This window comes from Trichechus manatus, unplaced genomic scaffold (assembly GCF_000243295.1).
Source record: "Trichechus manatus latirostris isolate Lorelei unplaced genomic scaffold, TriManLat1.0 scaffold00066, whole genome shotgun sequence".
Taxonomy (NCBI): Eukaryota; Metazoa; Chordata; class Mammalia; order Sirenia; family Trichechidae; genus Trichechus; species Trichechus manatus.
Window position 1 is genome coordinate 542,899 of NW_004444002.1, and position 19,024 is coordinate 561,922.

The following is a 19,024-nucleotide window of genomic DNA, read 5'->3' on the forward strand; positions in this document are numbered from 1 at the left end:
GGTGATGTCTAGTCCCCTCCGCTTGAATCTGGGTTCTGTGAATGCCTGACTAATAAAATATGGGAGAAATGACACTGTGCCAGTTTCTTCAAGAAACTGGCAGCTTCCACTTCCTGTCTCTGGGGGTGGTCACTCTTGGAAACCAGCCACCATGCTGCAAAGAGGGTCAAGCGGCCCATGGAGAGGGCTCTGTGGAGAATAACTGAGGTTCCTGGCCCTCAGCCCTGGCTTAGGTCCCAGCCAGCAGCCAGTACCAAGTTGCCAGTCAATGTGAGTGAGCCATCTTGGTGTTACCTTAGGGTGTGTCTACCACAGGCGCGAAGTGACTATGCAGTATGAGCTCCTCCAAATGAATTGGGGGTTATCTGACCTACTGAACTGTAAGGTTGGGCACGAGCAGCAGTAATCTATCATGTGATGGAAATGGTATGTTTAGGACTAGACTCAAGTAGGTCCAGAGGCACGAGTGAATTACAGGAGCAGATGGTCCAGACAAATGTCACCTGTTTCTGTCATACCACCTTGTCTTCTTCAGCTCACACCTATGTTGCCTCATGTTGGAGGGAGGGGGATCCTTCTACTATCAACTGACAGAGGAAGGAAGGATTCAGGCCTGGTTCACAGATGGGTCAGTGCAATATGTTGGCACTATCTTGAAATGGATTGCTGTCCCGTTATAGTGGCATGAAGTGGCATATGAAGGACAATTATGAAGGAAATTCTTCCAGTGTGTGGACTTCCTGTCACTAAAGCTGATCTAGCATCTGCCACAGCTAAGTGCCCAACCTACCAGCATCCCTCCATACAGTACCATGAATGCTTCAGGGAAGTCAGCCAACCACCTGGTTTCAGATCGATTACTTAAGGGAGCAGCAATTCTTCCTCAGTAGAATGTCTGTCTACCCCAGATATGGATTTGCCTTCTCTGCCTGCATTTCCAGGAGCCCTGGTGGCACAGTGGTTAAAGTGCTTGGCTACTAACAAAAAAAAAAAAAAAAGATTGATGGTTCAAACCCACCAGCCGCTCCCTGGGAGAAAGATGTGGCAGTCTGCATTTGTAAAGATTTACAGCTTTGGAACCCCTATGGAGCAGTTCTACTCTGTCCTATAGGGTCGCTATGAGTCGGAATTGATTTGATGACAGTGGGTTTGGGCTTGGGTCCACATTGCCTACACCAGCACCACCATCAGAGAGCTTACAGAATGCCTGATAAAACAATAGAATAGGCTGTTAAAGGCTCAGCTAAGATGTCAGAAGGAAAACAAAACCTTGTAGGGTCGAATCCTAAATATTAAGTTATGATGTGGTATATGCCTTGTTCCAATGGTCGATATACTGTTCTGCATTCCTTACAGTTAGAATACATAGATCCAGGAATCTGAAAGAGTCAGGAAGATTGAAAAAAATCCTGTAAATACTGCAGGAGGTGGGAGTTTCCTTCTTCACCTTGCTGGAATGACAGCAGTGATAGCAGCAGAGGCACTGATTGAGCTGATGGCAGCCACAGCTGCTGCTTGAGAGGACTCAGGGTTCAAATAAAAAAATGATATTGTCAGAAGCAGCTGGAAAACCTTAATGACAGATGAGGAGAGTGGAAGAATCAGGTAAATGGAAAGAATTTGGACACAGTGAAATGATCTAGAGCTCTGAAATCATAGAGACCTGAGTTTAAATCCTGGCTCCAGGACTTAATCTGCATGACCTTGGGCTAATAGCTACACAGTTTGAACCTCAGTTTAAATATCTGTAAAATAGGGGTAATAATAGTACCTACTCACAGGGTTATTGTGAGAATTAATGTTTGTAAAATGGCTAGAACAGTGCCTGGCAAAGATTATATGTTTAATAAAATTGTGTATGCAATGAACATACTTCTCATTTTGAGACAGATATGGTGTGAATATAAATGTAATGAGATGGAACTCTCCCATAAGCTACTTGAAGGGACTTCTTCGATGGTACTCTCAGAAACCTGCCAATGTCTGTGCCAGAAATGGATTTACCTTGATGCTAATGAAGCTTGAGCTCTGGATTTGACCAGCCTCTTCCAAAGATCTGGGAGAGGCCCTTGTCATGTGTTCATATGATCATATTTTTTAACTATATGCTAAGGTTTATTTTCATATCGTTTCTTTTGGAAGTTAACTTAAAATAACCAACTGGTTTATTTTTATAATCTCTGTATTTTGTTTCTGAAGTGTTAAATAAGAAAGGACCGTTCAATCTGTTATTTGTAATACCTTTCTGCATATGATATATTGCCTTTATTTCCACACTTTGGGTAGCACTTCTCTAGGCCTCAGGTACAATAGTCATCTTGGAACTTCTCTTTGCATCTCTTCTGTGTTCCATCCCCCTGTTTCCTGGATTTCATATGTTCCTCTCAAGAAGTTTCCTAAGAAAGGATGCATGGGAGGTAAATTTGTTTGAGAATTTGAATATCTGAAAATATCTTTATTCTTCTCAAGAACTTCTTGTTGTTTGTGTATGTATTGCTAGGTTGGAAAAAAAAAATCCCAAGTATTTAACTTCCACTGTTGCTACTGAGAAATCTAATGTAATTCTAATTCCCAGTCAATAAATTCCTGATACCTGTATGTGTCCTGTTGTTTCCCTCCTCCCCCTCTGGAAGCTTATTATAACTTATATTTACCTCCGATTTTCCAGAATTTAATGATTATAAGTCTTATTGGGAATATTTTCTCATTCATTGTGCTGGACACTCAGTGGGCCCTTCTATCTAGAGACTCATGTCCTTCAGTTCTGGGAAGTTTTCTTGTATTGTTTCTTTAATATGCCTCCACCCTTTTTAATTGTCTCTTTCTAGTACAACTATTATTCAGATATTGGACCTTCTGGATTGGTACTCTACTTTATTCCATATTTGGTGAAACCAGGCTACATCTGTAATTCCTTACCTCAATATCAAGAGAAGAAAAGCAGATGTGGGAATGCCAAGTGACTTAGCAGAATGGAGGAAAGTACATCCTAGGTGTTCACAAAAGGAGATACCAATGAAAAGCAAGCTGATTCTCCCTGCAAAATCCCAGATAGTCTCGGGAATTGGAGGAACCATGTAACTTTGACAGTGGATATAGGGTTGAAGACTTGGAGAATATCTAAAACTCTGTTTACAGAACTGTTAGGCCTCCAAATCCTTAACCCCAGCCATCACAGGGAAGCCCTCAAACCACATGGGAGACAGGAGGAATAATCTTTAGAGAAACTGAAGCAGGGAAGCTCTGAGCTCTAGCACATCAGTCACAGAATAGTGAAGCATGAGACTGAAAACAGGTAAAATAATTGAAAAATCTGCTTCTGAAATGAGATACTCTCTTGCCTAACATCAGAATGCAAGCAAGCAGGCTTACTCAGTTTCCCCACAAGCAGTTGATTAAAGAAACTTTCTCTGGAGAAACTGAACAGCCCAGTGATGTAGACATTTAGAGGACCGTACCAAAAAAGCCAGAAGGCCACATGTTGATAGTATCCTTTGAAGCACAAGGTTTTTAATTTTGATGAAGTCCAATTTATCTTTTTTTTTTGGTTGCTTTTGCTTTAGGTGGAGCCCTGGTGGGTCAGTAGTTAAGAGCTACAGCTGCTAACCAAAAGGCTGGCAGTTCAAATCCACCAGCCACCCCTTGTATACCCTATGGGGCAGTTCTACTCTGTCCTGTAGGGTTACTACAAGTCAGAATCAACTTGACAGCAATGAGTATGGTTTGGTTTTTTGGTATGCTTTAGGTGTCATATCTAAGAAACCATTGCCTAACCCAAAGTCATCAAAATTTACCCCTATGTTTTCTTCTAAAAGTTTTATAGTTTTTGCTCTTACCTATAAATCTGAACCATTTTGAGCAATTTTTGTATGTGGTGTGAGGTAAGGGTCCAACTTCACCCTTTTGCATGTGGATATTCAGTTGTTCCAGCACCATTTGTTGAAAAGGCCGTTCTTTCCTCATTGAATTGTCTTAACACCCCTGTCACAAATTAATTGACCGTAGATGAATGAGTTTACTTCTGGGCTCTCAATTGTCTTCCATCAGTCTATGTCTATCCTTATGCCAGCACCACACTGTCTTGATTACTATAGCTTTGTAGTAAGTTTTGAAATTGGGAAGGGAAATGTGAGTACTCCAAATTTGTTCTTTTGCAAGATTGTTTTGGCTAGTCTGGGTAACTTGTATTTTTACATAAATTTTAGGATCTGCTTTTCCATTTCTGTAAAAAAAGGCAGTTAGAATTTTGATAGGGTTTGTATTGATCTATACATAAATTTGGGAAGTATTGCCATCTTAACAATATTAAGTCTTCCCATCTATGAACATGGGGTGTTTTTCCATTTAGTTAGGTCTTCTTTAATTTCTTTCAACAATGTTTTGTAGTTTTCAGTGTACAAGTCTTGCACCTTTTGGTTAAATTTATTTCAAGTATTTTATTTTTTAATGCTATTGTAAATGGAATTGTTAATTTCCTTGTCACATTGTTCATTCCTAGTGTATATAAATACAACTGATTTTTGTGTGTTAATCTTCTCTTTGACTTTTGACAGTTTGATTATAATGTGTTTTTGTGTACATCTGTTTGAGTTTATCCTATTCGGAGTTCATTGACTTGTTGGATGTGTAGATTCATGTCTTTCATCAAATTTGGGAAATTTCCAGCCATTATTTCTTCAAATATTCTTTCTTCTCCTTTCTTTCCTCTTCCCCTGGAACTCTCATTACGCATATGTTGGTATGCTTGATGGTGTCCGACAGGTCTTTGAAGTTCTGTTTATTTTTCTTCATTGTTTTTACTTTCTGTTCTTCAGACTGGTTAATCTCAGTTGGCCAATATTGTAGTCCACTGATTCTTTTTCTCTGCTTACTGTTGTTGCTTGCTTTGCTGTTGAATTTCTCCAGTGAATTTTAAATTTCACTTATTGTATTTTTCAACTCCAGAATTTCTATTTGATGCCTTTTTATAATTTTTATCTCTTATTGATATTTTCTATTTGGCGAGATATTGTTCTCATGGCTTCTTTTAGCTCATTGAATATATTTAAAATAGTTGATTTAAAGTCTTTGTCTATTAAGTACAGTGTCTGGGCTTCTTCAGGGATGTTGTTGTTGTTGTTAGGTGCCATCGAGTTGGTTCCAACTCATAGTGACCCTATGTACAACAAAACGAAACACTGCCTGGTCCTGCACCATCCTCACAATTATTGCTATGTTTGGGCCCATTGTTGCAGCCACTGTGTCAATCCATCTCATCAAGGGTCTTCCTCTTTTTGCTGACCCTCTGCTTTATCAAGCATGATGTCCTTCTCCAGGGATTGGCCAGGGATAGTTTCTATTAATTACTTTTTTTTTTCTGTGTATGGGCTATACTTTATTTTTTCTTTGCATGCTTCATAATATTTTGTTGAAAACTAGTCATTTCTTAATGGTCAGCTAATGATTTAACAGGGATTTCCTTAAATGTTTGGAACACACACATACACAACCTCTTTGTCTTTGCAGATGAGCTCTGTGTGGGTGTTGGGGCATGCCTTAAACACTCAGCCAGGCAGTTTAAAATTCTGCCTTAGCCTTCACTTGTGCAGAGCCTGAAGGTCAGCCAGAGGTGAGAGCTTAGGGTTTTCTCAGGTCTTTTCCGAGCATGCACCCAGCCCAGGCATATGTGGGAGACTTTTTTTTTTAATTTTTTTTATTGTACTTTAGGTGAAGGTTTACAGAACAAATATTTTCTCATTAAACAGTCAGTACACTTATAGTTTATGACATTGGTTAACAACCCCACGACACGTCAACACGCTCCCTTCTCGGCCTTGGAGGACCTTTTTTTTTGGTGAAAATATGCATAGCCAAAGATACACTGTTTCAAAAATTTCTACATGTAAAATTCAGTAGCAGCGATTATGTTCTTCCAGTTGTGCTGCTATTCTCACTTTAGATGAAGGTTTACAGAACAAAATAGTTTCATTAAACAGTTAGTACACATATTGCCCTATGACAATGGTTAAGAACTCCACTACATGTCAACACTGTCCTTACTCAACCTTGGGTTCCCTATCACCAACTTTCCTGTCCCGTTTTACCTTCTAGTCTTTGTCCCTGGACTGCTGTGCCCATTAGTCCCGTTTTGTTTTATGGGGCTGTCCAATCGCCTGCTGAACGGTGAACCTCGGGAGTGACTTCACAACTGAGCTAAAAGGGTGGCCGGGGGCCATACTCTCGGGGTTTATTCAGTCTCTGTCAGGCTAGTAAATCTGGTCTTTTTGTGTGTGTAGAATTTTGTTCTACATCCTTCTCCAGCTCTGTCCAGAACCCTCTGTTGTGATCCCAGTCAGAGCAGTCAGTGGTGGTAGCTGGGCACCATCTAGCTGTACTGGACTCAGTCTGCTGGAGGCCATGGTAGTCGTGGTCCATTAGTCCTTCGGACTAATCTTTCCCTTGTATCTTGTTTTCTTCATTCTCTTTTGCTCCCAAAGAGGTGAGACTAGTGAAGTATCTTAGACGGTTGCTCGCAGGTTTTACCCCAGTTGCTACTCACCAAGGTAAAATGTAGAACATTGTCTTTATAAACTGTGTTATGCCAATTGAGCTAGATGTTCCCTGAGATCATGGTCCTGTGGGAGCTTTTCAAAGCCCTTATTTCCTCCAAAGCATCTCATTCCCCAGCCTTTCCTTCCAAACTTTCTGATTAGTCTAGGATTGGTATCAACAGTTATCCCTTGCCCTAGACAGCAATGACTAATATATTTGCCTTTAAATATTTTGAATAAACAACCTCTTCTCCCCTAAATAGCCACCTCAGCCCTGAGAGAATTTTGAATTAAGTGAAATAAAGGCAAGCCCTTTGAGCTGTTTTTTCAGGGAGCCACCAGACAAGTCAAAGCTGCTTTGTCCTGATTAAGTATTTCCCTGGTTGTTGAAAGCTTTTGATAAGTACCCAGAGTTCTGATAAAGTTAATTCTGACAGTTTTTGCGAGTTTATTTGGTGCTTTTGGGGAGAGACAGACTTTTGTAGTTACCTACTTCACCATTTTCCCTGACATCACCTAGATTATTTCCTTGATTTTGATGGCCTTGATAGTTTTGGAGAATACTGGTCAGGTAATTTTAGAATATCTCTCAATTGGGACTTGTGTGATGTTTTTATCATGTTTATATTGGGGCTATGGGTTTTGGGGAGGAAAATCACAGAAATAAAGTGCCACATCAAGGGTAGATACTATCAACACGGCTTATCATTGTTAAGAAGAGTGAAAGTAGAGTGTAGCGGTTTAGGGGTTTGGGCTCTCAGGTCAAACACATATGAATTCACATCCTGGCTTTATCATTTGCCTGATAGAAACTTTCTCATATGTAAAACATGAGTAATAAGAGTAGCTACCTCATAGGGTTACTATGGAGAATCAAATGAGAAAATGCATGTGAATTAATTAACATGTTGTCTGGCATATAGTACATGTTCAATATATGTTAACGAACAGAATAAGGTGTGTGTTTGTGTGTATACACAAAAGAAGTTTAAAAAATAGTTTCATGAAAATACGGAGTGATTTTCATTAGAGAAAAAAGTGCCTTAATTTCACTGAAAGATTTGGTGGGGGAGCCCCTAGTTCCATGGGGTTAGATATATTTGGATAAAATGGGAAATTTCATACATGGAACATTACTCCAGAGGACAGGCCCAGATGGGTACTATAGTTAGAGCCTCTGGATAGTGAGAGGCTAGTATAAGGCCTAGCATTTAGGGTCAGGGAAGGGCATTAGAAAAAAAGGAAGAGCTTGAAGCTATGTAGTAGTTAAAAGTGCTACTATTGGACTCATACAAACCAGGGATCAAATCCTGGCTCCCTTGTCACAGGCTCTGTGACCTTGGGTAAAGTGGCTTAACCTCCCTCAACTGAAGTCTCCTCCTCTGTAAAATGGGGATGATAACTTGAGGATTAAATAAGATAATCCATGTAGAACACCCAGAATATTCCCTGTCACATAGTTAGTGCTCAATCAAGGTTAGCTGCTCTTTGCCTACCTAAAATTTGTGACTTAGTCTGGGGATACACCATAGTAGTCATAGGCCTTTAAGTCAGGGAAGACATTTCATGCCAAGAGGTGGTTTTAGGAAGCTTCGCCATTCAGATAGAGAATGTTTTTGGGCTCCTCCTTTTTCTAGTAGTTTTAGTCCCTGGCTCAGGCCTGCAGCAATCTGCCCTAGGGACAGGGTGCTTTTGTGATATTTGTGGTGGATGAAAACCTCTTAAAAAAAAAAAAACTTTTAGAGTACAATCAGGAGGAAAATGGAAACCACATGGAAAATGCAGCCCATTCTAGTATGTTCTTAGTCTCTCATTCTATATCCTGCTAGGTCTTCTTCTGCAGATGATGGCTGAGAATATCCTCTTTAGAGTAATAATTCACAGGAATGTTAATTGCGTCCTTGCAGCTGCACCAGGGCTAGTTAGAGGCCTATTCAAGAAAAGGGCTTATGGAGAGGGGATTTTTTTTTCCTCCTCCTTTTAAAAAGCCACCTGTACCATTTTTGTCTTGGTTTTTAAGTGGAAATGATTTTAAGATGTAATTTTCTTTCTCTACTTGTTTTTATAATGTACAAATAGTTCTTTGTTAATAGGGAGAGGAAAAAAAAAAAAAAAAACCAAACCCAAGTGCCAAACCTAATTAAGTCTCTTTCGAGAAAGTGTGCCTCTTTAACTTTCCAACTTCCTTTCTTAGTGATTTAGGGGCTGGACAAGACACAGGTGGAAGGAATTGCTTCCTTGACAGCTGGCCCTGAATCTCTCACATTCCTGGAAATGCACCAGTTCAGGGTACAGAGTTATCTGGGAGAACTAAGACTAGTCTGGAAAGAGCATGTACTGTAATCTAAATCCTTTTCCTGTTGATTGGCAAAATCCCAAAAGTTCGTTGAGGCTAGGATAGACAGCTTGAGGAGAAAATTGGGACCAGATCATCTAAACCAGATGTCAAAAACTAGGCCTTGAGCCTAGTAGGAGAAAACCTTTTATTATAAACTAGGCCTTGAGGAAAATAATCCCTTCTTTATAAACTAGACCTTGAGGGGGAAAAATCCTTTCATTATAATTGTATCAGTACTGGCAAGATTCATAGTAATGAGGTCAGCCATGCAATTCAGTGAAGCTGATGATCAGCCATGTAGTATGATTTAAAGAGTTCCAGGAAAGCTCTGTACAAGAAAATCATCTCTACTCCGAAGTCGTATTGCCTAATATTCCTTGATCAGTGGTCCTTAACCCTTTTTAGGTCAAGGGCTTGTATTAGAATCTGATGAAAGCTATTGACCTTTTCCCCATAAAAATGCATGTGTCTATACACACATCGGCATACATTTTCATGGGGTTCACAGGACTCCCGGGGAGTCCTCGGATGGTCAGTGTTTCTTACAGTTGACTTTCAAGGGCCACAGATTATCACTGAGGTAAATTAAAAAACTCCATCACATTTTTTATCAGCATTAAATATTATTTTAAAAAGTATACTTAATGATTTCCTATCAAGGAGAAGGATGCTATTTTGTTATTGGGGGCAATATTTCACTAAGATATATAGGTCTGCCTTGGTAATGCACACAGCTTGATGCACAGATCAGCTTCCATATCGAATTGTTTTTTTTTCTTCCTACTTCTATTAAATTAAAAAAAAGATCAAACTCTTTGCTTTAAAATACTTCAGGATAGGACAAATAATAACGGTAAAATTTGATAACTATTTGTCTTAGTTGGGTTTCCTAAAACAGAGTCTGAGGCAAGGACTTGGGTGCAGTTTGTTTATTTGGGATGTTAACACAGGAAGCAGTAGTGAGGGAGTACAGAGAGTTAGAGAAGGAAGAAAAGTCAATTTAAGGGTTCATTACAAGGTTGCTGCTTTGAGCAACAAGGGTTTGATTCTGCCAGGACCTCCTGAGAAGCAAACAGAACACCTCTCAAGACTGTCCTCCAGAAGGATGGGAGGCTGGAGCACTCATCCATGTGGTTCCTGTCCCCCACTGGTTGAAGTTTGCTCCCAAAGGCATTAACACCCCCAACATTTCCACGCTGTGCTTTCATCTGGGCTACCTTTGGAGAAGGCCCTGGGGCAAAAGGTGGAAAGAGAGCACCTTAACTTTAAGGTGGGATGTCAGAGTGATGTGTCTGAGCTTGCATAGAACTGTCCACCACAGCTGTGGGTGAAATCAGAGGTGGACTAAGGAGCTATGATGTAGGGCATCAGAGGCATTTACTACACTACTGAATCTGGTTAGTGGGTACATGGAGGTTCATTGTCTTATCCACTCCATTTTTGTGTATGTTTGAAAATTTTTCATAATAAAAAGCATAAAATCCAAACTCAGATTTGTAGGTCATTGGGAACTGCCTCAAGTATTTAGTGGCTTTATTATGTAGTTTTGGGTATTTGGAGCAAATATGGGCCCAGACATTACAATGATGATTCCCTGATGATGCCTTGAAGCACCCCATCAGATGCTAACGTCCTTGAACAAATCACACTCAGAGGATTGAAGGTTAAATAGTTTAACTTGGGAGATAGATGGGTGCGGATTCCTAGTTACCGCTGATTGAATTCAGTTCTAGAAAGCATGAATACAAGTTTTGCTGAACTTAGATGTGAGGTTTAAATATACCCAATAATCTGTAGTCTATTTCTTTCTATGAGAGGTGAAGAACATCTCCACATCCTAGGAAAAAATCAAACTTAGTGATAAAACTGTTTGCACCATAGTTTGGTCTTCTTATGAAATTCTGATTATTTTATCTTTAACATTAAACATGATATTTCACCACTGAAGTCATACTTTCAGCCTCTTCAAGATTCAGAATATATGGCTACAAAACACCTCTTGAGCAAGGCACTTAAAATCTAAGAAATGGTTTTTAGTGGAGCAAGCCACTTAAAATCTGAGAAATAGTCTTTAGTGGTATTATCATTGTCATCAAGTATTTTGTTTTTCCATCCTTGTTTCAAAAACTTATGGAGCGCAGTTCCTCTCAGCAGCTCGCATACTTGGTTTAGAAAAGTGGAGTTTTGGTATTTGCTCCTTATTTCTTTGTACAGAATGCTGGGAACATACCCTTAGGGACCACTATTTTATTATATTCACAATTTTTACTATTTTCTTCAACACTGAATTGAGATGGGGGCATATTGCTGATCACTATTAACAGTGAATCAAGCAGAAAGTGGCTTGGCATTTGGTTGCAACCTCTACTGTTTGTATAACAATATATTTCTGGGCTACACTCACGCTAAGGCTCTTTAGAACTGATCCCAATGCCCCTTTTCCAATCTACTGTGTGACTCGCAAAACCAAAAAGCACTTGCTAACTAACTTAAAAACCTTTCCTCTTAGGCTGAGAAACTGGGTGGTTCCTACATTGCTGGTGGGAATGTGAAGTACAACTGCTGTGGAAAACAATTTGGCAGTCTTTTTACAAAACTAAACATGTGCTTTCCATACAACCCGGCAACTGCACTCTTGGGCATTTATCCCAGAGAAACGAAAAACTTATGTTTACAGAAAATCTAAACAAGGATGTTCACAACAGCTTTATTCATAATAGCTCCAAACAGGAAACAACCCCGACGTCCTTCAACAGGTGAATGGTTAAACAAACTCGTATATCTATATCATGGAATACTGTTGTTATTAGCTGCTGTCAAGTCGGCCCCTGGCTCATAGTGACACCATGCACAACAGAAGAAACACTGTTTGGTCTTGTGTAATTCCCATGATAGGTTGCGGATCAGACTGTTGTGATACATAGTGTTTTTATTGGCTAATTTTTGGAAGTATATTGCCAGGCTTTTCATTCTAATCTGTCTTCATCTGGAAGCTCCGTTGAAACCTGTTCAGCATCAGAGCAACATGCAGTCCATAACTGACAGAGGATGGTGGCTGCACGTGAGGTACATTGACTGGGAATCAAACCCGGGTCTCCTCCATGGAAGACAAGAATTCTACCACTGAACTACCACTGCCCTTCCATGAAACACATGTTGTTGTTGTTGTTTTTAGGTGCCATCGAGTTGGTTTTGGCTCATCACGGCCCCACGTACAACAGAACGAAACACTGCCCAGTCCTGCGCCATCCTCACAATTGTTGCTATGTTTGAGCCCATGCTGCTGCCACTGTGTCAATTCATCTCGTCGAGGGTCGTCCTGTTTTTCGCTGACCCTCTACTTAGCAAACATGAAGTCCTTTTCCAGGGACTGGTCCCTCTTGATAACATGTCGAAAGTATGTGAGATGTAGTCTCGCCATCCTTGCCTCTAAGGAGCACTCTGGCTATATTTCTTCCAAGACAGACTTGTTTTTCTTCTGGCAGTCCATGGTATATTCAATATTCTTTGCCAACACCATAATTCAAAGGCATCAATTCTTCTTCCGTCTTCCTTATTCATTGCCCAACTTTCGCATGCATATGAGGCGATTGAAAACAGCATGGCTTGAGTCAGGCGCACCTTAGTCCTCAAAGTGACATCTTTGCTTTTCAACACTTTAAAGCAGATTTGCCCAATGCAATACATCCTTTGATTTCCTGACTGCTGCTTCCATGGGCGTTGATTGTGGATCCAAGTAAAATGAAATCCTTGACAAACTTCAATCTTTTCTCCGTTTATCATGATGTTGCTTGTTGGTCCAGATGTGAGGATTTTTGTTTTCTTTATGTTGAGGTTTAATCCATACTCAAGGCTGTAGTAGTCTTTAATCTTCATTAGTAAGTGCTTCAAGTCCTCTTCACTTTCAGCAAGCAAGGTTGTGTCATCTGCACATCGCAGGTTGTTAATGAGTCTTCCTCCAATCCTGATGTCCCGTTCTTCTTCATATAGTCCAGCTTCTTGGATTATTTGCTCAGCATACAGATTGAGTAAGTATGATGAAAGGATACAACCCTGATACACACCTTTCCTGATTTAAAACCACACAGTATCCCCTTTGTTCTGTTTTAACGACTGCCTGTTGGTCTATGTACAGTTTCTGCATGAGCACAATTAAGTGTTCTGGAACTCCCATTCTTGGCAATGTTATCCGTAATTTGTTATGATCCACACAGTCAAATGCCTTTGGCATATTCAATAAAACATGGGTAAACATGTTTCTGGTATTCTCTGCTTTCAGCCAAGATCCATCTTATATCAGCAGTGATATCCCTCATTCCACATCCTCTTCTGAATCCGGCTTGAATTTCTGGCAGTTCCCTGTCAATGTACTGCTGCAACTGCTTTTGAATGATCTTCAGCAAAATTTTACTTGTGTGTGATACTAATGATATTGTTTGATAATTTCCACATTCTGTTGGATCACCTTTCTTTGGAATGGGCACAAATATGGATCTTTTCCAGTCAGGTATCTGTCTTTCAAATTTCTTGGCATAGATGAATGAGTACCTCCAGCACTGCATGTTAGTTGAAACATCTCAATTGGTATTCCTTCAATTTCTGGAGCCTTGTTTTTCACCAATGCCTTCAGTGCAGCTTGGACTTCTTCCTTCAGAACCATTGGTTCTCCATCACATGCTACCTCCTGAAATGGTTGAATGTCAAACAGCATGCAAGCCACCACAGTGTGACAAATTGACAGACACGTGGTGGCCATGAAATACTACTTAGCAATAAAAAGGAACAAACTATTGACACGCACAACATCTTGAATGGAGCTACAAAAATTATGCCGAGGGAAATAAAGCCAATCCCAAAAGGTTGCATACTGTATGATTCCAAATGTATAAAAATCAAAAAAACAAACCCACTGCTATTGAGTCAATTCCAACTCATAGCGACCCTATAGGACAAAGTAGACCTGCCCCATAGGGTTTCTAAGGCTGTAAATTTTTACAGAAGCAGACTGCCACATCTTTCTCCCATGGGCCGGCTAGTGAGTTCGAACTGCTTTCCTTTCAGTTAGCGGCCAAGCACTTTAACCACTGCACCACCAGGGCTACTCCTCCAAATGTATAACATCTTTGAAACTACAAAATTATAGAAATGAAGAACAAATTATTGATTGTTAAGAGTTAAGGAGGGGGTAGGGGAGAGTTAGTGTGGCTGTAAAAAGGCAACATCAGGGATCCTTGTGGTGATGGAAATGTTCTGTATCTTGACTGTTTCAATGTCATATCCTTGTTGTTATAGTGTACTATACTTTTCAAGATTGAGGAAACTGGACAAAGAGATTATGGGACCTCTCTGTATTGTTTCTTACAACTGCATGTGAATCTACAATTATCTTAAAAATAAAAAGTTTAATTAAAAAAAGCTTTTCCTCTTACAGCATTGGTTTTCAATGTCAATAAAAGCAAAAAAAAAGTTGTGGAACACTTCTCGCTTGTATAAGTACCACTCCTGTTGGTGATTTTGTCCAATCCTGAAGTAAAATATCTGATGGCATCCACATGTGATAGTAATTTCCTTTCTACATTGTGTGCCATGGATATTATGGATGTCCAATGATGATGTTTGTTAGAGGAATTTTGCCAAGAGCTCCTTCTGCTTTCTCTAAGTCATTTTGTCATTAATGTTGTGGTTGGTTTTACAAGCTTCTTGGCAATAAAGTGACTTGTACGTGTTTTGCCAAGAGGTCTGCAACTTTGAATGATAGCCCTATAGCTTTAGTGCCTCTGCCTTAGTCACAATGTTCATCATTTTCATACAGCAAATAATTACTTTATGCTTGTTCTTGAAAAATTCAATTGATTTACGGCAAGATTCACTGTGCTTTGTTCAGTAAGGATGTGAAAGCTTTGATGACTTCATGCTACGATTTCACACGTTTTGTTACAAAGAGCAGCTGGAGACGGGCAAATTGATGGCAGGTCTAGTAAGAGCAGAGTTATAGATATTTATCTAATTTCATATTTGCATTTCTTGGCTGATTGTGTGATATTGTCACACACAAAGACTTATTTGTCTCAGCACATACGGATTCACATTCTATGTTTGTGCTGGAGTCCTGTTCACTATTTGTGTTAATGGTATTTACTGAGCTGTAGCATTTAATTTATTATTTTTACTAGTACATTAATATTCAAGGAACCAATTTTGAGTGGTTGATTTGTTTGGGGACATAATGGTACACAATAGCCAGAAGACAAAATACACCTGTAACAAGCATAAGCAATAACATACAAAAAGCACAAATAGATGTTAAGAGAGATGAACTATATACCTTGATAAATGAGTGCTGACAGAGATAAATGCACTTCTTGTAATGCATGCCCAACCTTTAAGAACATAAGGATTATTCAAAATGTAGTCTGATTGCTGTGAAAAATCATAATTAGCCTTTCATCTCAAATATGTGGAAGGGATGTGAACAAATAATTGCTTTTTTATTATTATTGCTTTTCTTATGCCACTTGCTAGGTTTCTGGGAATAATCAGTGGCTCTGGACCACCCAGGATCTATGCACCATGCTTTGAGAAATAGTGCCTAAGGAAAAGGTATGTGCTTTACATTAAACAAATTTATTAATACATTAAGTTTTGATTCTATTTAAATTGATTGAACTAGGTTGTCATGTTTCTACTCTGGGTAGGAAAGCAAAACAGATGCTTTTCCCTGATAGGAAAGAAAGTATGACATCCTCCATAATAGTAGAATTGTAGCTGGACGAGGCTGTCCAGCAAGTTGCTACATTTCCCAGCCTCCCTTGTAGCCAGGTGTGGCTCTGTGACCAACGGAATATGAGAAGTGATTTGTACTCCTTCTAGGCCCAGCCCTTTAAACCTTGAACATGTACTCTCTGTGCTCTTTTCCTCTTCATGTGAGCAGAAACATGACTGCACCTGTAAGACAGCTTCAACCGGGCAGGTGAGGCTGTCACCCTAGAGGAAGGTGGAGAAATGTGATAGAAGGAACCCAAGTCCATATATGACTGAATGCAGCACAGTAGCCCACCCGTGCACCCTGGACTGTCATGTAGGAGAGAAACTCAATTGTTCTTTAGCACACTCTATTGTTGGGTCTTTATATTATAGTAGCTTAGCCCTTTAGCCCTAATAAAGGGAAAACCCTGGAAGTCTGAAAGCCCTGGTTGGTAGGTCGAGAGGAAGAGTGGCTCTTGGTAGCATAGGGCAGATAGGAGGTAAAAGGGAGTTAGGACGTGGCACAAGACTACCAACTATAGTAGGTGGGTATGACAAGTCAGTGCCCACCTGATTTCTAAGGCTGATTCTGATGGTACTGCCAGGCAGGTTGGACAAGAGACAAGGAATAAGCTTGGTTGTGAATCATGCAGAAATGTAGTTGTCCTATGGGAAAGAATAACCGACTCCAGGGAACTGGTGGCACTTAGTGTCGTCCTGTTTGGGTTTGGAAGGAAATGAAACCAAGCAAGCAACATCAGGCCTAGGTCATCCCTGGGCCACATGATTCCAGATCCAGAAGGGTAGCAGTTCTGAGTTGCTGAACGGTGATGGAGGCTCTTGATACTTTTCTTACATCAGTTATGATTTGCACAAGAACTGGGGTGGAACTGAGTCTAGAGGTTGTGGCTCCACTAGTAGATCCAGCTATAAGGATTTGGGGCTAGGAGAAATCAGAAAAAAATCTCATTCACCTCAGATTTTGATCTATACCTGATCTAGTGCCTCAGCCACTGCTAGGGCACCTTAGTGCAAATTAGAAAAAGTGCCTCTTCTTCTGGGCACATGACCTGGAAAGGACAAAATATATCAAATTAGGAAAAGAAAGCATGGTTTGGCAAGTGCAATGCAGTCTGGATTTCAGCCTCCACTCACCTCCTTGTGCAGTGAACAGCATGCACAACTGTACCTGGTAGCCTTGCAGACTACCAGTGGTATTTCCCGGTGAGAGTGAGGTTGGAGAGTCTTTGAAGGACCAGTCCAAATATGACCTGCTGCCTAGTGACAGTTCCTTATAGGAAAGGCAAAAGACAACTATTTTGGAAAAGCAAAAGGTGATTTAAGAACAGTTTTTAACTTGACATACAAAGGACCAATTTACAATGTACTTTCTTGTATCTATGCCTTTGCTCATGCTATTCCCCATCTGAAACAACTTCTTCACCTTCTCTCTGCTTATATACATCTTGTACATGCTCCAAGGCTCAGCCCTAGACTTGTTGTTGCTAGGTGCTGTTGAGTCGGTTCTGACGCACAGTGACCCTATGTACACCAGAACGAAACACTGCCCAGTCCTACGCCATCCTCACGATCATTACTATAGACTTAGACTTACTTCTCTAAAAAGCCTTCCATGACTTCTGTAGCGCACAGAGCTCCCTCCCTCCCTCTTTCCACTCAACTGACTGCACCACACTTGGGTCTCCTCCCCACATTTGGTGCTTAGCCCAGCCTGCTTTCCTATGTTGGCTGATGACATCCTTTCTGAAGCCTTTCATTCCTTCTCTTGTGCCCCCTCTGTACCTATGTGAGTCTATTACACTTATTCATGTATATGTCATTCTCTCCTTACTCCTTTCCAAGGGCATTGTTATGGATTGAATTATATCCCCCCAAAATATGTGTTGTAAATCCTAACCCCTAAACCTATGGTTATAATCCCAATTGAGAATGGGTTTTCTTTGTTATGTTAATGAGGCAGTATTAGTGTAGGGTAGGATGTGTCTTAAGCCAATCACTTTTTGAGATGTAAAAAGAGCAGATCAGGCACTGAAGAAGCAAGCAGAGATGGAGGAAGATAGATACCATACCACATGAAGATTACCAAGGAACCAAGAACCGGAAGCTGAAAAGACACATGGGCCTTCCCCCAGAGCAGAGAGAGAGAGAGAGAGAGAGAGCCTTCCCCTAGAGCTGGTACCTGAATTGAGACTTCTAGCCTTCTAAATTGTGGGAGAATAAATTTCTGTTTGTTAAAACCACTCATGTGTGGTATTTCTGTTATAGCAGCACTAGATAACTGAGACAGGCAGAGACTGTGGTTTATTTATCTCTATCCCCATCTAGCACAGAGCTTAACAAATGTTTGCTGAGTAAACACATGGGTAATCCATGCATCAAAAAGATGTTTATTTGTTTGAATGACTGAGAGCCTCGAAAAGGAGCCTCTAGAGCAGGGTATGGGAGTCACTTGTGATGAATTAACTTAAAATCTTTCCCTTGTTCAGATGCCATTTTAACAAATCCTCAGAGTGGCAAGAAAACTAGGCTTATTGCCTTGTTCTGGTCCAGTTCTGCTACTAACTAGCTATGTGAGTTTGAGCAAGTTGAACCACTTCTCTGGTCAACCTCAGTTTTTTTAACCTGCAAAATGACGAAATAGCTTTAATATTCTATGATGTTGTAGAACAACATGATAAACAGTGTGGAAATTCAGCCGGACTGTGAAGAAGTATTAAAATCTATGGTAATACCTAACTCCTAGCTCACCCTGAAGCAATTTTTTCCTGGGCAGTGAAATGTCCTCAACATGTTTTATGTGTCCTGTGATCAACAAATAGCAGAGTGTAACGTGTAGGTAACATGGGAAAAGTACTCTCCATCGTGGCCTGTGTAATTTTCCTTTTTGTTGTTGCTGTTGTTAAAGGCCTGCCACCATCTCTGTCCCCTGCAGTAAATTCATTTGTTCATTCATCCATTCTTTTTTTGTTCATTTTTGTAGTTTAAGTGAAAGTTTACATTTCAAGTTAGTCTCTCATACAAAAATTTATACATACATTGTTATGTGACCCTAATTGCTCTCCCCATACTGTGACAGCACACTTCTCTTTTCCACCTCTGATTTTCCGTGTCCATTCAACCAGCTCCTAAACCTCTCTGCCTTCTCATCTCACCTCCAGACAGAAGCTGCCCACTTAGTCTCTTATATCTACTCGAGCTAAGGAGCACACTCTTCACGAGTATCATTTTATGTCCCACAGTCCAGTCCAATCTTTGTCTGAAGAGTTGGCCTTGGAAATTGTTTTAGTTCTGGGCTGATAGAGAATCTGGGGGCCATGCTTTCCGGGGTTCCTCCAGTCTCAGTCAGACCATTAAGTCTGGTCTTTTTACTAGAATTTGAGTTCTGCACCCC